Raw genomic sequence first — 23,857 nt, forward strand, 5'->3', positions numbered from 1 at the left:
TTCTCTAACTAGACAAAAGTCAATGTTTTCATGTTTTACTGCAATCAAACTGATAGAGCTGACAATTTAATGTCTCAACACTTAAAATATCTGTGGATAATCAGTTACCTCAATCAATCATAAACACAAATCCTTCTATTTTCGAAGCTTGTGTGTCTGTGACTGAGATGTAAAGCAGTTTGGTGAGCCCCTGCCCCCACAACACCTCATCATCTATCCCCCACCATCTTCCCAATATTCCTGATTTGTCTTTAGTTATGCAGATATTTATACACATTATGTATCTGGAAATAACTTTTAACAACTCAAGTGTGATCAAATTTAGAAACTTTTCTTTCACTGTCCTGTTTTATTTAATTTTTATGTGTAGTTTATAGACTGTATGCCTGTCAGAAAAATGTGGAAGTGTGCTGGCATTCGAGTTGAAGACATCATTACTAGTTAAATAAATGCTCAAGGCTTTTTCAAAGTGGGTGCTGAGACATACATTTCCTTTCTCTGACTCCAGGGGATGCTGGTAGCTACCCCAAACAGACAGGTATTTTGGGGTCATACGGTGTTTTGCTGGCCCCTTAGGATTTCCTGGCAAGCACACTGAATGGCTCAATTCTGGAAACTAATCATAATGATGACGGTGATAAAGCAATGGAGGCACTGACAACAACTTAAAAAGCTGCCTGAGGAATTGGATTCCAGGTTGCTCTACATTTGGCAGAGCTGACAGGTTCAGTTCATGAAGCTTTGGTATTGATAATGATGGGAAACTTCAGACAGTTTTAGAAATCTGTTTCTATTAAGATATGCCATGGTGTTTCTGCAACTCAAGAACAAGTTTACTGGGGCACACCATCCTTTTTTCAACATGGTAAGAATTGATGTGAGTGGTTTTACATTCCTAACAGGTAATTACTCTGAACTCTCAATAAACCAGATTCCTTGTTTGAAGTATTCTTTTACATATTTTTTTTGTGTATGCCATATATGTGGGTACTTGTATATAGAGACATATACATTCACCACCACTGCTTCCTTTTTTGTCTTTTTGATTATTTGAGGGCTTTGCAATCAAACTAAGCAGAATTTTAGGACCCTTGGGGCAGCATCTTTTAGTTCTCCATCAGGCTACGTTGCAAAACAATCAATCTTGCTCTTGCACTCACTTGGCGGAAGTGCTACAACACGAATTGTGCAGTGCTTTGCTCTTGCCATGAAGCCTGGGTGACAAAAGTTTTTACAAGAAGCTGACTGTATTTGGGGTTATGAATATGCAATGACTCTCATTAGTATTGAAGCGCCAGAGCAGGGGCTGACATCCCCCGCCACTTTGAGTTGCTGCAGAATCAGCTAATGAATTGTCTTGCTTTTTCACGCACACAGTCTGCTGTTGTGGCTCCTAAGTTCCAAGGGGAGTTGCCCAGTTTGTGAAGACCATTGACTGCAGAAATTAATTGTCAAGAACTACTCTTGATTTTGTGAAATAATGTTTAGACAGTGCTTAGATTGTCAAAACAGAAAAGTGCTGAACTTTGCATAAGGTAATATCATGAATAGAAAAATTTAGTAAGACATGCAAGAATGTATATATGTTCTTATATTCACCACTGTGTATCGATATGCTTCTATCCTGGATCATTGTAGAGTTAATTTATCAATATATAGGTGAAATCTAATCCACAGAAGGCTGACATTCTTTTGGTGTGTCTATTATCCTTCCAAATAGAAGAAACAGATGATAGAAAATTTCCAAAATGAATAGGGTTGAAACACAAAGCTATTCCATCAACTCTTTACCATATTCTTTCTTTCTTTTTTATTCCTGGGTCTCTGCCAAACATTTTGCAGCTCATACACATACCATCTTTCATGAATATGTTACTGATAAGGATATGTTTCTAGCCACTGATTAAGATATCTGAGCTGATTTGTAGTGTGTAAGAAGATGCAAAAGTGCGCAGAAACCATTTAGAACAGTCCCTTTTCAGTAGCATAAATTAAATGTGTTTTTCCACACCCCCCCTTGAAATTTCCTTTCAACTAACAGAGAACTTCTGTGGCTTGCTGCAGATTGTAAAGGATGGATTGAATTGAGATGAATAATATATGCTAAAAGGTAAGGGATATGTTGTGAGCTGTGCAAATAAGGCAATGAACAAAGAGTAAGTCCTTACATTAGGTGCTTGTTGTACAGTCACTTATTTTATCTGCAAGGTAAAGGCATTATTTTTGGAGAGCTTTAGAGAGTAGTGTTATTATAATATTTGTTTGACCCGTTGCTGGAAATAAGAAAAAACTAAAGCCCAAGAACATACACATGTAAGAGTACCAAGTATGAGTATAGCTTAAAATAAATGCAGTCTGACAAAAGTGGCCCAACTATCATATGTCAAACACTTGTTACCACTGCTGCCCTTAGTAACTGCACATGACTAAGAACAAATCAGTGATAAAATCTCAATAAAGATGAAACCGGTCTGGACCTTTGCAAAGACCATCAGTCATTCTACAGACCTGTAATATTATTTATTCAAGTAGTCCTTGGCTTGCTATTAATGGACGTAATACACCCTCTACTTCTAGAACGAAGTCACCAAGAGACTTTTTTAAAATTGGACACATCTCAGAACCAATGAGATCTGATCACATAACAATTAACTGGATTATTCAGTTGCATTCCTAAATGTGGGTTCTAATACTTCACTATCAGCACAGGTCTTGAAAAATTTAGTGTTTTAAAGTACCTTTATAATGCCAAGAACTTTCTTATTTCTCTATGCTGTTTTCTTAGGTATCCAAACATTTTTTTTTTTTTTTTTTTTTTTTGGTATCCAAACATTTTTAATCAAAAGGCAAAAGGTCTACCTGGGTACATTAAAATAATCAGATTCCACATTCAGCTCATATGGAACACACTAAGGTTTTACAATATAAAGGTGGAAACAAATCAGCTGAAATAATTATATCTAAGCATAGAGTATTCAAATTTAATGGAAATATTAACCAATATTTGTTACTATGAATATGACAATCATAAAGTGAAAATATTTTAGTTTTAATTGCAACTGTGGTAGTTTTGATTTGGCGCTGTAATTAGCATCTGCATTCTAGACTATGTGACTGCTGTGAAAACATTATTTATGGAAGGTTTATCCAAATATAATTTGGTGCTTATTACTTTTATCAAATGTTGAAGTCTAATGAAATAAAATGCAAAAACTTTTGCTTCTGAGAACTGTGCTGACAATCATTTATTGTACCTTCTTTTCTATACATAACCACAGTACAGTTGTAACAGCAGGCAAGGCAATATGTTAGGTGGTTTCTATTCATATTATGTTAAGCTGCCCTGCTACATACCTGCAATAGAATTTGGGTACTTACAAGAGAACAGCAAAAGTATGTATGAATTTAGGCTATCATTTGATTCCTCTTTCTACATTCTGTAGCATCCTTACCATAATTAACATTCTGATACAGTTTTATGAATTGGACCAAGAATGGAGTATTCTATAGCAGACCAAGCACCAGGAAATTAGAGACATATACTTGCTCCAGTGTGTCCCCCCACCCCATATCTTCCTTCCTCCCCAACACAGACTCACCTCACAATGCTGGCGGCAGGGTGGGGAGAATGAGAGAAGTGTTCAATCTTTGATGAGCTTACCCAAAATTTTGCCAGCAGAAGATATTTTAATTTGAACACTTATGTAATTTTGAACATTATATGTAAGTTTTGTGCTTTATGGTTTATCATTTTCATTTTGATTTACAGGCGGATGGGGAGGAGGGCACCATAATTTTTCAATCTTTAAAGTCTCTAGAGATCTTGATCTGAACTTGGATGGACCAATGAATTTACCATCAGAAAATGCTTATAAATTTTCTTGTCAGTCATAAATTAACATTTGTTGAGTATAATCAGGGTGCTGGGAGTGGGGAGAAGCGGATTAGGAAAATACACAAAGTAGAATCTTGGGTATCAGGAAATTTACAGCGTAGCTGGTATGAAAGATTGCAGGGGAAATGATGGAGATTCATTTACAGGGCTTAGGTATCAAGAAATGTAGATTGATTTATGAACAGGAAGTATGTAAGTGTTTCAGAGCTGCCATTGAGATATGAGAACATCCTTAGGAGGGGTAACTGTAGAGACATCTTATAGGAGTCAAGTTCCTACTTGGATTTTGGAAGTTTAAAGATTTTATTAAAATGTATTAAATTTGGCTTCACTTTGAAACAACTTAAGAGTGTCTGAAACTCACTTTATATTGGTTTCAGTGGCAACATTTCCTTCAGAAGTGATACAATTTGAAGTTTAGAATTGCGTGTTTATAATATGCTTTTCATTTTTCTCACTTAAAAAATCATATCCTTAGATAGGGAGAAAAAACCTTCTTTACTATAGCTACTCCTTTTAAATGTAATAACTAAAAGAGGGAGAGAAATGCATTAAAGGATCAGGGTAACATCATTTTGAACAACCTCTTTTCTTCCCTAGCTTCTTCCCCACTAATCTTACCTAAGTATATGTATACGTGTTGATTCCATATTGATGCCCAGCAAAATAGAAATTCCTGTCCTGTATCACCCGAGATAGTCATTATATACCTTGGTGAGTGAGGAACTGTTAGTCCTTGACCGGGTCCTTGAAAAGTGATGTAACTAGTACTAACCATAGTTCTGGCTCTCAGTAACATTGTGAAATTATTTACTAGCCCTTGCTTGCTTTCACAATCTTCTTACCTCTCTCCCCTTTTCCTCAGATGTTAATGAAGGAGCCTTGAGGTTACCCCCCCCTGAGGTGATTTGCTTGTCTTATAGGAGACCGTGGGGTTTGATGAGTATTAGGTGTATGGAAGGCACTGTGCTAGGTGCTTTACATTATTTATTTATTACAACATAGATAACTGGATGTAAAAGAGTGGTGTAGAGAAATGTAAAAAATTGTCAGGATCACACAAGTAGCTAGGTTTTGAGTCCTAGTGTTTCAGACTCCAAAGCCTATGTTGTTTGCACTACAGCAAAACATTTTAAGACCTAGAATAATCTATGCTGAAAGTTCAGGCTTTGTGCCAGTTACACAAGAAAAATGCTTCTGGCTGGGAGCATTGCCCTGGTGCCCTTCAAATTAGATGAGGTGGATCTAATTAGTTCTACTAACTCATAAGGCCAGTTTTGTATAGTTGCACCTTAAGTTGTTTAAATGTAGGCTTATTTGAAGGAGATTTTAATCTTTGTTTTGAATTTATTCAATTAAATTCAATTTAGTGAACACTTATTGAATGCCTGGTCTTTGCCAGTCACTGTGCTAGTGGTACAAAGACCGTCTATTTAGGTAGACATTATCACATTACAATACTATTCCCTGAATGCTATAATAGAGGCATATGCAAGGAATCATGGGAGCATAGGAGGGAATAATTAATTTGAGGAAGGATGTCAGTAAATGCTGTGTTTGGGCAGAACCTCAAAGGACAAGAAATAAAAACTTGCCAGAAAGATAGAAGGAGGTTGATAACTTATTTCAGGTGATGGGAACAGCATGAGCACATGTGTGAATATACCTGGCATGTTTGGGATATGACAAGAATGGTGGATTGTATCAATAGTCATGAATTTTTCCTTCTTCTATGTCCAACTCCTGGCAATGTGATATTGAAGGTTTTTCCATTAAGAAGTGAAGTCTGTTTCTCCATCACTGCTTTTGGTTGACCATGTAACTTAGTTTGGCTGATGAACATTAGTAAATGTAAAACCAGTAGAGACTTGAAAAGTACTTACACACACTAGGGATTCTGTGCTTGGAAGCCTGAGACCATATTGTGATCAAGCCCAAGATACCTTGCTGGAGGATAAAGTGGCCACGTGTAGGAAACGGAGGCTCTGGCTGGCAGTCTGCTGACCACTAGAGATGTGAGTGAGATCATCTTGGACCATCCAGCTGATCCACCATTTGACCATAGACACGTGAGAGAATCCACGGGAAATCCAGAATGACGCAGTTTATTTGCATAATTATGAACTAAATAAAATGTCATTTTAGCCACCAGGTTGCTACTTTTGCTATGCAGCAAAGCTCATATACAGAGGGTCTGAATGGTGCAGGGAACGTGGATAGAGGCAGTGGCTGAAGGTGAAGGAACATATAGCATTTACAACATCATGTTGAGAAGTTTAGATTTTTGTAGGACCATACTTCCCAAATTTCACTGATTAAAGTACCAGTTTCTTTAAAAATATCTGTATGCTCCCTGAATTAGATTTTTATTTAAATTGTCTGAGTTTTATGCCAAAATTATTTTAAAAGCTAACTTAATATTAAAACCACAGTTTGATGTGTTACTTCCATTTTTCTAAAACTTAAAATTTATAAATACTTAAAACATTGTGTTAGGAAAACTCATCTTGTATATTGTGAGCGCTGCATTCTAGGATTTCCTGCTTTAATAAATATGAATCAGGAGCATGTGGAGAATAATTTGAAGTAGAGAGGCTGCCGTTGGGAGGCATGGAGAGGCTACTGCAGAGGTCCAGGTAGGATATGGCACATGGTAAACGGAGTTCAGATGTGTTCTGGAAGAGAAAGGACCTGGTGACAGATTTGATGTATGTAGGGGTGGGAATGGGAAGTGTGTAATACCCACTGAATGGATACTATTAAGAAATAGAAAAAAAAGATAATAAAAAAGATAATAGATGTGATGTTGCACTGAGTTTGTTAACGCAGATCGTTTGAAAACAGAAGTCTACTAAACAAACTATAAACTATATGTGGGTCCGAACTTAAAATGTTCTTTTTTGAAATCATCAGCACATAGGTGATAGGTAGTTGAAGTCACAGAAGTGGGTAAGATCAAGAGGAAGTGTTTATTTAGTACAGAGGTCTTTAGCTTTTTTTTCTTTTTCATTCTCAAACTCTTAAGGCATATGATTTATCTCAGCTAGAAATAGTAGTTCATTTGGTAAAGATTCTCAAGTGGAGGTAGAGAGTGTCATATAACTTGAAAAAAGGAAAAATGTCCCTTAGGTGATTTTGATAGACTATTCTTCACCCCTTGTTGATTTAGAGTGAAATGAGGACAGTGCTGAGGGAGAGGAATTAATAAAAAGGTCTCAACAGCCTGAGCGATCTATCTTTTTAAGAGGGAGGGAACTTTTACAGAAGTGAAGGAACTTTAAGATGAAGGGGTGAGCCATGATACTAAATTCTTTGGAGAAATCCTGTAGTATGAGGATGAATCTTTAATCAAAAGTGGCTCATCAAATGTAGTATTGGCATATTATAGAAGCACTGTAAATGTTTGGGTGAATGATCTTTGTAGAATTGTTTTATGTTTGAAATATTCCATGAGCCTTAAATATTTAAATCAGACAGGATTTATAATTGCACTGTTTTGGACTTCATTTTTATTTAAAAAAATTTTTATTTAGTCATGAGAGACCCACAGAGAGAGGCAGAGACAGGCAAACAGAGAAGGAGGCTTCCTGCGAGGAGCCTGATGTGGGACTTGATCCCAGAACTCCCAGGTCATGACCTGAACTGAAGGCAGATGCTCAACCACTGAGCCACCCAGGTGCCCCTGTTTTGGGCTTTAAAATCAATGGATTTGAAAATACTTTGTTTCTCTGTCTATGGTCATTGTCTGAGAAGGGTTCTCGCTTGGGCTCCATTGTCCTGATTGTAGAGCAAGACAATCTCTGAGCCTGTTTTCAAGAGATGAGAGTCAACATCTTTGTTGTGGCCACTTCACACGCGGGCCTCCTTGTCTTTTGCCACCCATGGTTCCCAGAAGTAAGTTATTTGCCTTAGGATGATGTGGGTTGATGGAATGAATATCTGTAATTCGCAGAACTGGAATGTAATCAGCCTTTCTGGTTCTCAGGTAATTTTTATAGTCATATCAGCTTTTAAAATGATGGTTATTATTTTTTAAGTGACATAAATTTCTACCAGGCTTTCCCTGCATCTCAGGAGGGCCTGTAGATCAGGGCAGCAGTTTCCTCAGACCATGATTTGGTGCTGGTGCATCCTGCTTAGAGCATACTCAGCGCACACTGGTTTGACATCTGGCAGTCACGATTCCTGTGAGATTGGCTTCCCTGCAAATGTGCCCTGAAAGCATCCCTGCTGTGCCCCTTCTGTCCAAGTGTAAACACATCACAGGAAATGAACAAATAAAGACCCAACTTTTCTGGAAGGAATCAGGATCCCCTTACTGAGCTGGAACCCTGGGGTTTGGTGTCCAGCTTCAGGAAATTTGACTAACCATTTGGGTAGAGGCTGTTGTCTCGTGGCACCTTTGTCGCTTTCTGCTTCTAAACTCCCATGTGCTGTCCATTGCGTCTGTTCTAAGTCATCCCGCTGAGGAAGATAGCTTCAGGACCTTTAAAATCTAAAATGAGGGTTGACTTTCACTGTAGATCCATTAGTGCAGCTGGGTTTAGTTATTTACAGTTGTAAATTTGGCATTGCATTTGCTGAGAGAGGGGACTCATTTAACAGTAATCGAGGCCGTCTAAAGCTAAACGGACAAATAATTGAATATGCATTTCCCCTTCTTTTCATACGAAGATTAAAAATACTAAAATGATCAAACTAGGTATGTAACAAGGAAATGAAGACATCAGTATAAACGAGGCAAGCCTTTTTACCTCCCTCTTATTGTCTTCCCAGTCCCCTTTTTGTCCAGCCTAATGGAACACATTTTAAGTAAAAATACATGCACCGCTTTGCTTTCTGTCTGCCTCCCACCACAAACAGCAGGTCAGCCCCTCTTTCAGATCCACTTCAAGGAAGCACAGACTTGAAAACTCTGCCCCATGGTTTTGTCTGAACTGGCTGCCACTCTGCAGCACACACTGGGTCCAGTCGCTGGAGGGGCGGAACCCGAGAGGTGAGCAAGTGAGCAAGAGGGAACACGTTGCTGAGTGGGTCAGGTGGGCCTGTGTGGAAGGATATAGGTGAGCCAGAGACTAATGGGAGAAGAGGGGCCTTCGCTAATTTTGATGTGGGGACATCTTCTCTTCCATGCCAGGGTATTTGAATATTTGGCAAACAGCTGGCTGGGCTCTGGGGGAGCGCCTCTTGATTCGCCTTGTCAGATGTTCCAAGATAAAATGAGGCAGCCGGCACGCCAGCACATAGCTCATAGCCTTGCAGTCAGTTTTGAATTTAGATTTGAATTGTGATAGCAATGTCATGGTGGCACATGCTTTGAGAAAGTACTTATAGAGAATAATTGAAAGATTCAGTGTGAAGCTTCTGAAAGCCATAATTTAAAGTCCCAGAAGCCTCCACATTACTTTCACCATTAAAATTTAAAGTGACAGAGGCCCAATTATGTATGGTTATTTTCTTAAATAAAATCATATTTCTACCCCAAGTGAAAGATTCATCGCTGCCCACTAATCTCTGTCAGGACAACCAATCTCAGTTGCATCTTGTGTCAGCAGTGATGATGGTTCAGAGTATCCTGGGGCCAGTGAAGCGATGATGCAGAAGCAGAACTGGAAGCCCTCTGCGGAGGAGCCGGACCTGAGGAGGCTGATTTGCTTGACAGTCCCCATTGTGGATCCTTTCTGGTGACAGCTTCCACATGTAACCTAGTGCAGTAGGACTTTAATAGCATTGGAGAAGCAAAGTAGGAGGCCGTAGCACACATTTGGCAAAACCTGAATGACGTCAAAAGCTGTTAAGAGGGGGCAGCTGGTTGTAAAGCTGAATCACACAGAGGAATGGGGACTTGGAACATAACTCTAAAACCTGATAAAACAAAACAAAACAAAACTTCGGGGCCTATTGAAAGAAACGCAGCTTTCCCCACTTCTGTTAGCTCACAGCAATCAGTTTACCAGAAAAATTGTTTTGCCAGAACTTCTATGGCCATTGACCACCAGGGCTTGGAAATAGATCAGTGGGAATGAAAACATTTCTTGTTCAGAGATTTTAGTTTCAGTCAAAAGTATGGAGCCAGATTTTAGACTATGCATCTTTCCACCGATTTCTTCTTTCTGTTTGATTTTACTTTATGCTGCATTGTGACTTGGGAAATACAGTTGTAATGGTAGCCAGAATTGCGATGAAAAAATTGCACAGGGCCTGTCAAGCTTAAAACCACTGTTATTTATGAAAAACTTTATTTCTTAGGGTTCCCAGGGACAAAGGAGCATGTGAATCAACTAATATTATGATGCACGATGTTGAATGATATAGCGAGTATATCTATCTATATTGCTTAGATAGCATGTCTTATAAATAATAAATCACAATTTCTCAAAAGTTTCACAGTATGATAAAACATTTATAAATGGGTCTCGGCTCTGCTAAGTTTTGTTGTAACTTTAGCACAACAGCCCTGTGGCACCTTGCAATTTTAATTTTTGTTGCCTGGCATTAGCCCTAGATTCTTTCTACCCTTTTATAAAACTGGTACCATGCTGTGAACTCAACTTCCCTTCCTTCATCTCTGCCTCAAATCACTGAGGCTTTTTCTGTTCCTTCCCTTTTATTCATGCCTCCATAAGAAGCATTCACTACACTTGTGTTCATGATTCTGTCACTGTGCTTAGACTCTTGCTGTAAATTATTTTGCTTCTCCCCTTTTCCACATTTGACATTTTGTTGGCCTCTTCCTTGAGAGAGAGAGAGAGAGAGAGAGAGAGAGAATTCCTTCCCTGTATTCCCTAACTCTATTTTCTCTTTTTCTTCTTGACTTCTTTTTTGCCTTTGCTTTCTCAGCATTCACTCTTTAACCTGTCGTAGTCTAGATTTAGCCACTACAGGTCCAACTTTCTCAAAGACTGCTCATCACTCTGCCCTAGAGAGAGAGAGCAACTTAACTAACTGGTAAATTTGGGGTGAATAAGTGGTCCAGCGTAGCCTACTGCCACCTTCCTCCTTGGAGAAGGGCCTGCCTACCAGGAGCCTACATTTTTTTTCTGAGACTGGGAGCCCACCCCAGCCCAGCACTGTGGAAATGGGTTAAATCTGTAGTGAAGACAGTTAGGCTTGTTTGGCTATTACCCCCTCTACCCTAGTCTCAATCAGTAATTACAGATGTATCCTAGCCTCTCATCTGTTTTATTTTTATAATATTTCTTAATTTGTTTGCAATCCAGGAGAAGAAGAGAGTCTCAACTTGGGGGATTGCTTAAAACCTAAATAAGATAGTGTGTACAAGTAGAAAGTTAGTCTTCCTTCTCAATCTCATTTTCCAGAGGCATGGCCTCTATCTCTGTTTCTGCACCTTTGAGGACCAGAAAAAAAGTTGCTGTATAGAAGCCAGGAAGCAGCCCTTACTAAGAACTAAATCTGTTGACACCTTGATCTTGGACTTCCCAGCTTCCATAACTGTGAGGAATATATGTCTGTTGTTTCAGTCACCCAGTCTATGGTATTTTGTTATAGCAACCCAAGCTGACTAATTCTTCCTGATTTTTCTATGCATATGCAAATGTATGTATAAGTATATAATAGAAATATTTTTACCTGAGTGTCACGTAACAGAAATATGCATACCTCTATACTTACACCTATATATCTCTGAAACAGGTGTTTTTGTTTCATATACTCTTTCTCTATATACATTTATTTATAGACATACACAGTTGTATTTTTCCAAAAATAGTAACAGACTCTGTGTTTTGTTCTGCATCTTCCCTTTTTCACAAACACATTTTTATATTAGTAAATGGAGACATGTATTATTATTATTAATGATTTTGAAAACATTTTATTTGTGTAACTGAGAGAGAGCACAAGTAGGCAGAGTGGTAGGCAGAGGGAGAAGAAGCAGGCTCTCTGCTGCGCCCAGTTCAGGACTTGATTCCAGGACCCTGGGATCATGACCCGAGCCAAAGGCAGGAGCTTAACTGAATGGGCCACACAGGTGCCCCTGTATTATTATTTTTAATGGCTGCACTGTATTCTGTGGTTTAAATGGTCTTTAATAAACCATTCCTCAACTGCTGGCGGTTTAGATCCTTTTACACTTTTGAGATTATAAACAGTGTTGCAGTGAACATGATACTGTTTTTATTTTTGTGAATTTGTGCTAGTATTTCTGTAGGACAGAGTCCTAGAATTGGAATTGCTAGATGTCTCATAAGATTTAATTGACTGGTAGTGATCAGAGACTCACGATGGGAAGGATTCTGAGAGAGCTCCGACTTTACCCCACACTCACTCTGACTTTGAAAAGTTCAGAGAATGAGACTCTATATTCTCCCCAGTAATGCCTTCCAGTGACTTGAAATTGAAATAAATTGTTAAAGAAATAGTGATAATTTTAATGCTCTGGCCAAGAGAGTTGAAAGTGAAAGTGAAAGACTGAATCCTAACATAACACTTTGGTGAGCTTGTTTTGCACACCAACCAACCAGTACAAGATAGAGGATTATCAGAGTTATGGCAGTCTCAGATATTTGGATTAATTTCCATTAATATGGTAGGAATTTTATACTTTTATACTTCATGTAGTGTAACATTGGGAAATTAGTTCACTCTGAGTGTCCAAGGCTGCAGACCCATCCTTTCAGATGGCTTAGCACACTGGCCACCTTTAGCTTTGACTATCACTAGGAAGCACATGCCTTGTTGAGTCTAACCAAACTACAAATGATCTTAAATCTGGTTCTACCATGTACCTCACAGAGCATGGGACCTAAAAGAGTTGGGCTGTCTTTAACCTGGATTGTTTTACTTCTATCCCAAGGCTATTTCTTTTGCTGTAAGAGAGGCATACAACAGCTCATTTACAAGCTGAGCTAAAGAAGAGAAAAAAACCAAAGCATGATGCAACCAGAGAGAAGGATCCTGCCTGCTTCGGTAGCCCTGTCCAAAGCAGGTAGGATTTGTTTGGAATCTTTACAACACTGTGATGACCTAGGTGGGAAAATTCTGACTTGGCTCTCAGAGCAGACATGTGCTTGACTGTCACAACTTGTCCATTTTCCCATTCATGGTGCACATGGAAGCATGTCTTCATTAGAAACAAGTGCAGTGTGAGTAGCAAAGATGACCATATTAAACATCCAGGAATTTTCACTTAATGTGCATATTTATACAACACTGCAGAAAAGACTAGGGCTGCCTGGCTATATTAGATCATTTCACTGCTCACCAAAGAGATTTGAAATGGACTTTTAATTATTATTGCCGATTTGCTATGGCTGTATTCCTTAATATGAACATCTGATTAGGATTAATTTTCTTTAATTGATGAATAGAGCGCTTAAAATTATAGAGTTGAACTTGTTGTAACATATTGGCATATGTATGTACTGTATTGCACTTTTTGTGCAACATGTATTAAGACTTTTTGCTGAAGTACAAATTATAGACACTTACCTGTTTTAGTTTTGAGGTCACTGTTCTTCCTTCCTTCACCTTTGTGTGGCTTTTTACATTTGTTAATGGAGATAGAGGAGAACTAAGTGACTATTAAACTCTTTTCTATATACAGTAAAACCCATTAACATGGACCTCACTAAATTTGGAATTTATGATAATGAGAGCAGGGCTGGGTTAAAGTTTACTTTTGCATTGTCTCTGAATCAAAGCTTTGCTGAGCTAATAAATAACATTAAATACAGTTAAAGGGGGATGGCACTATTGTTTTATAAAGCAAACTTTTCAAGCACTCTAGAAAAAGGCCTTGAAGAGAGGTAATGAGGCAGTGTGGCAAAAGGCATAGTCCAAGGACAGTGCCACTTTCTATCTACGTGACCTTGGGCAAATTACTTGGCTTTTCTGTTTCTTTTCCCTCACCTATAAAATGGAGATAGTTTACCTAATTTATGGGGCTGCTGTGAAGATTAGATTTAATGTTTAGAAAGAGTCTGATGTGAAGTATATACTTCATAAATGTCAGGTAATAACTACCTACCTAAAATAATTGGTGAGCTAATTTCAAACACCATTTTTTCACTAAAGCAACAGTCTTCCACACTTTAGAGTTTTGTTAACCTAATCTGAAGTATTGCTTTATTATTATTATTATTGATTGAAGGAAACACCCAGCACTTTGATGTGGTGATAAAGAGCTTTGGAGTCCAACACACTAAGGTTTGAAAGTATTTCTGAAATTCATTAGCTACATGTCCTTAGACAAATTACTTAATATCTCTCAGGTTTTATTTTCTAATTTGTAAAAATGGGATGATAATACCTGCTCCAGGACTTTTATGAGGACTCAATGAGATAATGCATGTAGCGTTCAGCCTACTGATTTTTATGTAGTAAACTCTCAAAACATCAGCTCTTGCTATTATCATGATCTTTTGGACAACAGTCCGTACTTTACACTTTTTGTTAATTTAGACTCGTCTTCAATTCACCTAACAAATTTCACTCTTGATATAATCTCCATTCTAGATGAGGATTTTTAAATACATAAGTAAAAAATTATAGAGAAGCAAAATGGCTATATATATAGGTAGAGTGAAAGAGGAAAGAATAATATTTTAAAAGTGGAAGCACAAGGCTTTAAATTAGACTTAAATTACTGAATAATCAATTTTTGCATAATCTTTGTGTCCTTTTTGAGAGGTCTTTATATCAGTCAGAATAGAACTGTCTTCTCTCTCTCTCTCTGTGTGTATATATATATATATATACAGAGAGAATGTGGTGGACTGGTCACCAGCTCATATCATTCATTGGAGAGAGAGTAGCAGTTAAGTCCATGTTCAGTTTTATTTTCATCTTGCCTTCCCTCTGTGTTTCATAGGCTGTATAGATGAGAAATGTAAGCACTATAATGTCCTGCATAGAGACTGTAATCTATCCTCCCCTAATGACAGGCTTACACAGTTTGTCAGAATCCATCACCTTAACAGATCAGACTGAATTACTTCGATGACTGGCAAATGGGTGGTACTCATGGTGAAGTGAAAGCAGCCAGGTGTGTGTGTTTATTAAGTGCTCTTCAATAGAAATAAATGTGTTTTACTGAAAACTCTCATCCATGCTATTTTTGCAGAAGCAAGAAGTGCCCATCTTCCTTTGGGAAAACATAAGAATGATTTTTCTCAAGATTCTGAAATACTGCAATACAAATTCACAACCATAAACATGTTATAAAAATCAGGTTTTGTTTTTTTTCCCCCTATCATATGCATGTACAGTAGAGCCTTGTAATAAGAACTAGAGGGGCCAGAACCATTAATGTTGGGGCTATGTGCCTTTGACTTTCCAGGGATGCCTGATTTAAGCAGGTAATTTTTTTTAAAGTAAAGTCAGTTCATTAGGTTGACAACCAATGGTTTAACGAATAAGAGTTTTCATATAAATAAATTTACAAGTCAGAAAAAACCCTTGTCAGACCATGTTTTCCAAGATTTGGGTCAGAAAATGTCATCACTCTAATGCACACAGTGTTGGTTAGTTGCATTATTCAGATCTTTATTGGAACTGCTTGATGGTTAGTTGTTAAGGTATGGCATTATGTGTCTAGATTTGGAGTATCAACAGGAATAGCAATAATACTTTTTTATTGAATTCTTACTAGGTGCAGACACTGTGCTAGAAGCTTAGGATATAATGGGAAACAAACAAAAAAAAAGAGAGTCTCACGTTGTTAACAATCTATGAAGTAGGTATAGACAAAAACAACTTCATAGAGTGTAAATAATTTGTCCAAGTTTTGATAGGTAGTACGTGGCAGAGCTAGAATTACAGTGCTGTATTTGCTACAGCAGCCTAGCTTATGTTTCGGTTAAGAGACTTTGAAAAATAGTGGCTTAAACAAGCTAGAAGGAGCTCCTGACATTGTAGAGATGCCATATCAGCCCTGGACTGCTTCAATTTATACAATCGGGTAAAGGAAAAATAAATTTCTATTTTACTAATCAGCCATCCCTGGGTGTTGGCTTCATTCACATGTCTGAAGATACATAATAATTCTTTTTTTAAAAGATTTTATATATTTATTAGAGAGAGAGAGAGAGAGAGAGAGCGCACAAGCAGAGTGGGGAGAGGCAGAGGGAGAAGCAGACTCTCCACTGAGCAGGGAGCCCAACAAGGACACAGTGCTAGATTCCAGGATGCTGAGATCATGACCTGAGCCAAAGGCAGATGCTTAACTAACTGAAGCACCCATATGCTCTCATAATCATTCTTTTTAGCACTGGGTTTAATATACAACTCTGATGAATTACTGAACACTACATCTGAAACTAATGATGTACTATAGGTTGACTAATTGAGCTTAAATTTGAAAAAATAAAGGCATTTCCTTAGATGTTGCACTTCTAACTTCTGTTCGCATCTTACTAGCTATACCTATCTGCCGGGAAGGTCTGAAAGTATATCTTTGGGCCATGTACTTCTCAAAATTCAGGAGTTCTATTAATAAAAAAGGAGAGAATAGGGTATTAAGGGACAATTGACAGTCTCTGCATCAAATGATAATTAAGAACATTGTTTCAAAATGGAGTTTTGATATAGACTTAGACAAGTGATAAATGATCTCATGACTTTGGGATATGCTTACATCCATTATACATTTCTTTCCAAGTAGTATATCAAGGTTTTGTACATATGATATGTGTATGATATATTTAAATACAATATGTGAGATATTATGAATAGTACATGCTTCTTCAGAGGACTCTGGTTATCTACAAATGCTAATTCAAAATTTCACAATAGAAGAGGCCCACTGGCTTTAATCTTTGGCAGAAAGCCTTGCAAAACCCTTGGGATTTATCTTGTTTGCATTCTCACTCAAAAAGATCTCAAACTCAGAGTTCTGTGTTGTAAGAGATGCATTCATAGAGAGATGGCTTTATAGAAATAAAATTACTCTGAGGTTTTGAGTGAAGCATGTATTTAATACATAAATCATAAACAACCCTGACCCTGAACTTCAGGGTTTCCTAGAATTCTTGGTCTATTCTTTTTTTTTTTTTTAATTTATATATTCTTTTTAAGTAGGTCAATGTGGGACTCAAACTCATGATCCTGAGATCAAGAGTCACATGCTCTACTGACTGAGCCAGCCAGGTGCCCCTTCTTGATCTATACTGATAAAATTTTGACTTTTACCATAGAAAAATCAATTAACAAGTATTGAGAATATTTCTTAGGAATATACTTAGTAGTTATGTTGAGATGAACCCACAGATCCTTACTTAGGTATCTTCTGGGGCCACAGGAGGAGATAAGCACAGGGTAGACCTCAAGACCTCATAACATTCTTGTTACCTTGGTGCTGCCCACCCCTCATCCCCCAACACCCAAGCCTAATGCAGTCTCATATGAACTTAGCTGTCCATATGGAGCTGCTTGGAAATATTGTGTCTTGCAGACAGATAGATGTCTTTGGTCCTTTTTCTTGGGTCCAACTCTTTAGGTCCTACTTTACTAGTGACTAGATGAGGCCGGAGAAAAATGAAAAAAGAAAAAAAAGTTTACGTTAGAGCTGGTCCAATTAGTTTGTCCTAAGCCTTATCTTGGGGAAGAGTTATTGGGGAGCATCTACTAAGTGGGAGGCAATTCTAGACCTGTTTCACTTCATTGGCACATGGAAGTAGAGAGAAGCAATCTGCAGAGAGTGAGGATTCCAAGAGATGAACCCTACAAAGAGGGAACAGCCTACAGAAGTTGAAACTTTATCCTTTTTCTCCATATACCCAAAGCTCTATCACCTATTAAGAAGTTTAGTTGAGTCCAGTAACTTGATTCAGTCTCCTTACCTCTCTTCCTTCATGGGTGTGGGTTTGGGGAGTGTATTAAGGGTGGGGAGAGAGGGAAGTAGAACTTTGCTTTAAAAGGCACTGTAACACATACAGGACATGGCCTTTATCCTGGTCCTCAAAGAACTAATTGTCTGGGAAGCTGATGTACATGAAACATTTAGTGAAAACCAAAGCCCTTGAACTATGTGTTAATTGATTATTCGAGAAAGAATCCAGATAAGGGATAAATCAGTGTGGATTTGTTTCTTGAGGAAGGCTTTCTGGATCATGTCACAAGTGAGGTGCCAAAGGATTAAAGGAACGTATTAAGAAGGCAATAAAGAGGTGGTGAACAAAGATTCATAATGAGCTTAGAGATCAGTGAACTTATGTACCTGAGGCAGAGGCTTAATTTTGGAGACTAGGGAATGAAGTGGAATAGGATGGTGGGATACTTCAAAAATCAGGCATATGTTTTTTTTTTTAATTTTTTATTTATTTATGATAGTCACAGAGAGAGAGAGAGAGAGGCAGAGACACAGGCAGAGGGAGAAGCAGACTCCATGCACGGAGAGCCCGACGTGGGACTCGATCCCGGGTCTCCAGGATCGCGCCCTGGGCCAAAGGCAGGCGCCAAACCGCTGCGCCACCCAGGGATCCCAATCAGGGATATGTTAAGCTATAGATAGTCAGGTGAGTTTTTTTCTTTTAAACTTAGTGTTAACCTCTAAGTTTTTATGGGACAAAGGGAGGATAAATTAATAAATTACTGGCTAATTGAATGAATGAATAAATAAATTGTATTGTAAAGACACTGTAGATATTATAACTAGCCTCTTACATAGAAATTTGTCTAAGCTGGGAGTTTGGGGTTCCTCTGCAAGATCTCAGCAACATAGGTTGCCAGGGAACAAGAGAAGTCAAGACCAGGTATCACAGCGACTGGGAGCCTGGCTGTGCTCACATTAGCCAGCAGTCTAGTCCTCAGTGAACAAGAAGAAGTGTTGGATCTGAGGAGATCCAGTTCAGCAGGAGATTTGGTTAACTAGAATGTGGAGAGCAGGTAAGACTGAGTCAGGAATGGTGCTGTCTTGGAATTTGGGCAATGTAATCATAGCTGGATTCCAGCCGGCAGCTTGAGTTCTGGAATAGACTGGTGGACGGTGGTATCAGGGCCCTACTCAAGTAGATTGAAGTACAGGGCAAGGCACAAGGTCTTGAAGGAAAAAGGAAAGCTAGCCAGGGCAAACAGTTCAGGAGACGGGGCCAATATGTGTGGAGTTAGCAGGGCAACGGGGGAATGATGATGAAGCTGTGTGGAGTAAGCTCAGGGCAATTCAGTGCATTTGCGGCCAAGAAAGGAACACCGTTGCTGCTCTCTGGTGTGTGTGTGTGTGTGTGTGTGTGTGTGTGTGTGTGTGTGTGTGTGTGTGGTTGCTTCTCTTTTGCCTGCCTGCTGAAGATGCATTGAAGATCACAGCTGTGCTGAGCCTCTTAAGTAGATCCTTCAGGGGCCCTACCTCAGACAGATCTTGGAACGAATGGCTGAAGCGGAGGCCTGGTGGAGGTAGCATCACTTGGAAGGAGTTGACTACAGCACAGGAGACAGAGGCATAGCTAGGAGCCTGTCATATCCCAGGCTGAGGAGAACAGGGCTTGGCAAAGGGGTGGGGAGGACTTAGTAGAAATTCAGAAGCAAAGGGAGCTGCAAAAGACATTTCAAATTAAGAAGAGGCTTCAGTGACAAGTTTGATATAATGGATAGGGAAAGAAGAACCTAAAATGATTCCAGGTCCATTTTAAATGCTCATGTACTTTGACATTTTTGTTCCTGAGCTGAAAGGTGTTGTATTTCTTCTAAACCCAAAACAATTTTATTTGACAGAAGACAAAAACAAAAGTTATTTACAGTAGTGTTTTGCTCAAATAATTCAACGGGATAACTGCTTCTGCTCTAGGTTTATCTCCCAGCCACACCATGCAGAGGCTGCCCCACTCACAGCCTCCCCATCTTGCACAAGGGGAGAATGCCAACCAGAATTCAGGAGCATGGCTCTCTCACCCTTCACCCCTCACCACCTCTATTGCTCAGCGCACCATCGGAAGGAAAAGTCCCACCCTAGTTGAGTACACTTCCAGCATCCCTTGCTATAATCATCTTCCCACACTCACACCAGACCTGGGCTCACAGACGTGGGGTGGGGTGGGAGATGCTGGGCAAACAGCAGCTTCAACTAATCTTGAAGCCTCTGTGTTCTTTCTTCCCAAGCTGAGCCTCTGGAGGGTGGGGATCCCCGATCCCCTGGGACATGCAAGGAGAGGGTGGGGTGGCAAAAGAGTGAGCCTAGGAAACTTGCCCACTCACAGAGAGCAAAGTTCCCTCTCCTTAAATAACCAATCCCCATTCCCCCAGCAATAGGCCAGGCCACTGTGAAGTCGAGTAGAGCTGACAGGTATTTTCAACTGACGTATCCCTTTGGCCTATTCTTTAAAAACCCAAAGAAATGAAGTAAATTAAATCAGTGTGTTAAGGCTAAGCTTACTTGTGTGTTTGTTGGCCTTGTATCTCAACTGTGGTGGGTCTGTAGTGGGACATTTCAGAGAAAAAAGAGCCCTTGAGCAGGTGAATGGATAGAAATATTCCTTGCAAAGATGCTTTTCTTTCCTGTTCTAAGATAGTGTTGATAATGTACGTGTGCCTGAGCGTGACTGAAAAGCCTTAGGTGGGGCCTACCTGGGTCTGTGTGTGTGGCTCTCATGGGGCCTTGGTTGCTGGAGGAGATGTTTGAAGTGTTTATCCCTAACCTCTTTTACTCACCTGGTTAGTTCTGAGCCTTTGCTGACTGAAGAGCGCTCCTGTCTGGCTGCAGGGCTTCACTGCAGGGGGCTGTGTGTGGCTGTTGGTTCTCAGCCAGCCACTCTGCGGCTCCATAATGGGACATAGGCATGGACTTCCCTCTTCGTGAATGGATAGGGCTTGGAACTCAGGACAGGTTTTATTCCTATTTCTAGAGGTGAGGACAGAAAATACAGATTCCTTACCTGAATGGGAAAATTCTGTTTTCAAAATGGTACAGGTGTGTAGTATTTTTTATTTTATCGGGCTTGGATCTATAACTGCGGTGGCATGGATTTCAAGGTCGTTATATAAGGTAAGGAGAGAAAACTCGAACCAGCCTTATTACCATAAAAGATCCTGGTTGTGCTTTTGAAGGGTTGAGCTAAATAATTTTAGTGATCAGCGGAAAACCAACTGTTGTACTTCTAAAAAGTTGTTCTTAGAAAGGCTTGGATTAATGATTTGTTTCCATTTTGTTCACAGATATACTGTCTGTAGGACAGGGGTAGACTGAATACCTGCTTCACTGAATACCTGCTTCACAGCACCTTTCACATTTTCTTGTTGGAAAGACAACCGTTGGAGAATCATCTTGTTACCATCAGCAAAAATGCAAACAAATCAAGACATTAAGAATGCCACAGTGGCCAGCAGTTAATGATGCCAGTGTTACACAAGCTTCAGCAAAGTTTTCAAGACAGTGTGCCTCACTAGCCAGGAATCAGGGAAGATTGAACCTATCCTTTTTGTCTCAGCTGTTCCTCAAATCAGTGCAACCCCTCCAAATTAATGTGAATTGAAACATGCATTGCCTTTTCAACTTAATTGAGTACTTACTATGGGTGAATCACTGCACAAAATAGGGGAGGGAAAATGAGGGAGACAAGTAAGATGTGTTTCCTGCCTTCAATGGATTTACAATTAGTTTCAGGGCACTTTTTTTTTCCCCTGCTGCTCTTAATTAAGTGTGTTTCTAAGATAGAAAACAAATGAATGGAAAAGTGTATTCTGTAAGTATTTTAAATCCCTTTAATAAAAAACAAAACAAAACAGTCTAATGTGGGCAACTCAGGACATCTTAATTCCATTTGTTTGGACTTTTGATAGGTAGGATTTATTTTATTCATTCTGTAAATATTTGGTAGACTTTAGAGATATTAACACATTAGATTTGGAATTAATTGAATTCATTTCTCCCCCCACTCCCGAGATATAGATTATCTGTTGAAAAATATATTGTGTTTGTACATTTCTTGCAGAGTGGGTAGGTGAATTACATCTGTTGTCTCTGTAGGCCTCTACCTTCTGTGCCTTAGGAGCCTGACATCATGTGAGCTATTAGCTTCGGGAAAGGGGGAGATTTGGATCAAACTTGGGAATGTTGTTCATGGACCCAGCATAGGGTTGGGATAGGGGCAAAAGAGACCTGGGCAATGACTCTGTAGGAAACTTTGGCTATTTTGGTATTCATGTGTTGTCCTCTATGCTACAAAATTACGTTTTTTTTTTTTTTTTTGAAGACTTATTTCTGATCTGGGAATAAGTCATGATTCTTCCAGTGTTAAGATGCTAATATGACTGTAGACATTAGACATTTTATGTGGTGTATGTAACACATTTTTGTATGTATGAAGCAACAATAGACATGTCTTTGTCTTGAGTGGTGTCCATCTGAATGGAAAATGTGCCAGCTTTTTTTTTTTTTTAAACATCATCAACAGGCTTCTTAATTAAGCTGCCACTATATACTGCCAATAGCACTGTGTGGCATTTGAGAAATGAATTGTGAAGTGCCGTTTCCCTCTTATTGAATAAACAATGTTGCTCCATATAAAATGGATTTAAAGTGTTCTTTGAATGGGACATTATATTGCTCCCTAAAGAATTTGATGAGAATTCTCATACTCTCCCTTTTTACTTAATTTCCCAAAACTTTTATTTTGCTCCTCAGTAAGGAATAGTTCTAATTTGACCAGTGACTTAATTACATGATTCATCCTTAATAGGATGAATTGCCCTGCCCCCAAACTCCTGATACTGGATATTTGTTAATCTGAGTTATGAAACTATATTTTACTACATTGTAGGTATGTACTTCATGTTCTGGGAAATTTTTTGGAGGGACCATCTCTATGTTCCTGGAACCTGGCACAGTGCCTGGTGCATAGTAGGTATGTGTTGAGTAAACATTTGGTGGTCAAAACATGTGAAATAGCTTTTTTCTGTGATTCCTAAGGCTCTATGAAAGACAGAGGGGTCTTACTAACAGAGTAGCACCTTCATCATTTGTAGCTCATAGTCAATCTAGTTAGGATACGACCAAATTAACTGGGTTCTTCATATTCAGTCTAGTCCACTGGGCTGCTTAGTGGGTGTCTTGGATTCATCAGTTTAGGCCTGTGATTTGTTCTAGCATCCACTGTGCTTCTCCTGGCCCTTGGCCAGCTCAGTAGGGGTGGGCCTTTGGAGGGGCTTTTCTGCTTCTCCTCTGGTTGTCTTCCACTAGAAGAGCAGTCACTCTATTCACTGGGTATTCACGTCATGCCAGGCGCTGAGCTAAGTGTTTTACACATATCCTCTCGCTTAATTATCTCATTTAAACCTTACAGCAACCATTTGAAGTAGGCATTATCTACTGCAGAGATATGTATGTGTCTTGCTTAAGTCATGGGGATCTAAATCCAGATCTCTTAGATTCTAAAGCCTGAACTATTAACCTCTCCCCTCTGCTGCATCCCAGGAGAAATTCCCAGTGCCTGGTGGTGTGGGGGCAGATCAAATCTGGATGTAGTCCAGATTCATTTCATTTAGTATTCCCAACCAGCAAACTGTCTAACAGATAAAACCCAGCAAATCACAGTTGTTTTGAGAATGGGGGAGGGCAGAGCAATTGGGAGAAAGCAAAGTTGGAGACAAACCAATTTGAGTCAAACCTTTAGCCTTTATCTCATAATGCTTTTTTTTTAAACTTTCTTTTTTTAACATGGCCTGACACCATGTGATAAATCAAAGCCTGACGTAATTGACCCAGAATTGATCCCCAAATGTCTTTTGGGGGAACATGCTTCAACTCTGGTTGTTGATTCTGAGAAATAATTGCCACCCTAGAAAGGTAATTACATATGCCATTGTTTATACACATAATGGGCTCAGAATGCATATTCTGCACAGAGGGAAAGAATCCTGCTTGCACATTAGGGGTGTGTGCTATGTATTGTGTCAGAATGCCACAAACAGCATGTGAACTCCCTATTACTGCTTCTTTCCCTAACGTGTGCGTGTGTGCCTGTGTGCATGGAAGGGAGAGGTTAGGAGTGAGGAAAGAGATGGGCCGTGGAAGGC

The 23,857-nt window shown here is 39.2% G+C and overlaps 1 long non-coding RNA gene across 2 annotated transcripts in view; it reads left to right on the forward strand.

The window, feature by feature from the left end:
- The window catches only part of LOC112915493 (uncharacterized), a 141,759-nt gene extending 119,408 nt beyond the window's left edge, over nt 1-22,351 (forward strand). For both annotated transcript variants that reach the window (XR_011997033.1, XR_011997032.1), the window contains 2 exons: nt 12,711-12,842; nt 20,999-22,351. This is a non-coding gene — a long non-coding RNA (uncharacterized lncRNA). The remainder of the gene's footprint in view (nt 1-12,710; nt 12,843-20,998) is intronic.
- The last annotated feature ends 1,506 nt before the right edge of the window (nt 22,352-23,857 follow it).

This window comes from Vulpes vulpes, chromosome 14, assembly GCF_048418805.1.
Source record: "Vulpes vulpes isolate BD-2025 chromosome 14, VulVul3, whole genome shotgun sequence".
NCBI classification, from domain to species: Eukaryota; Metazoa; Chordata; class Mammalia; order Carnivora; family Canidae; genus Vulpes; species Vulpes vulpes.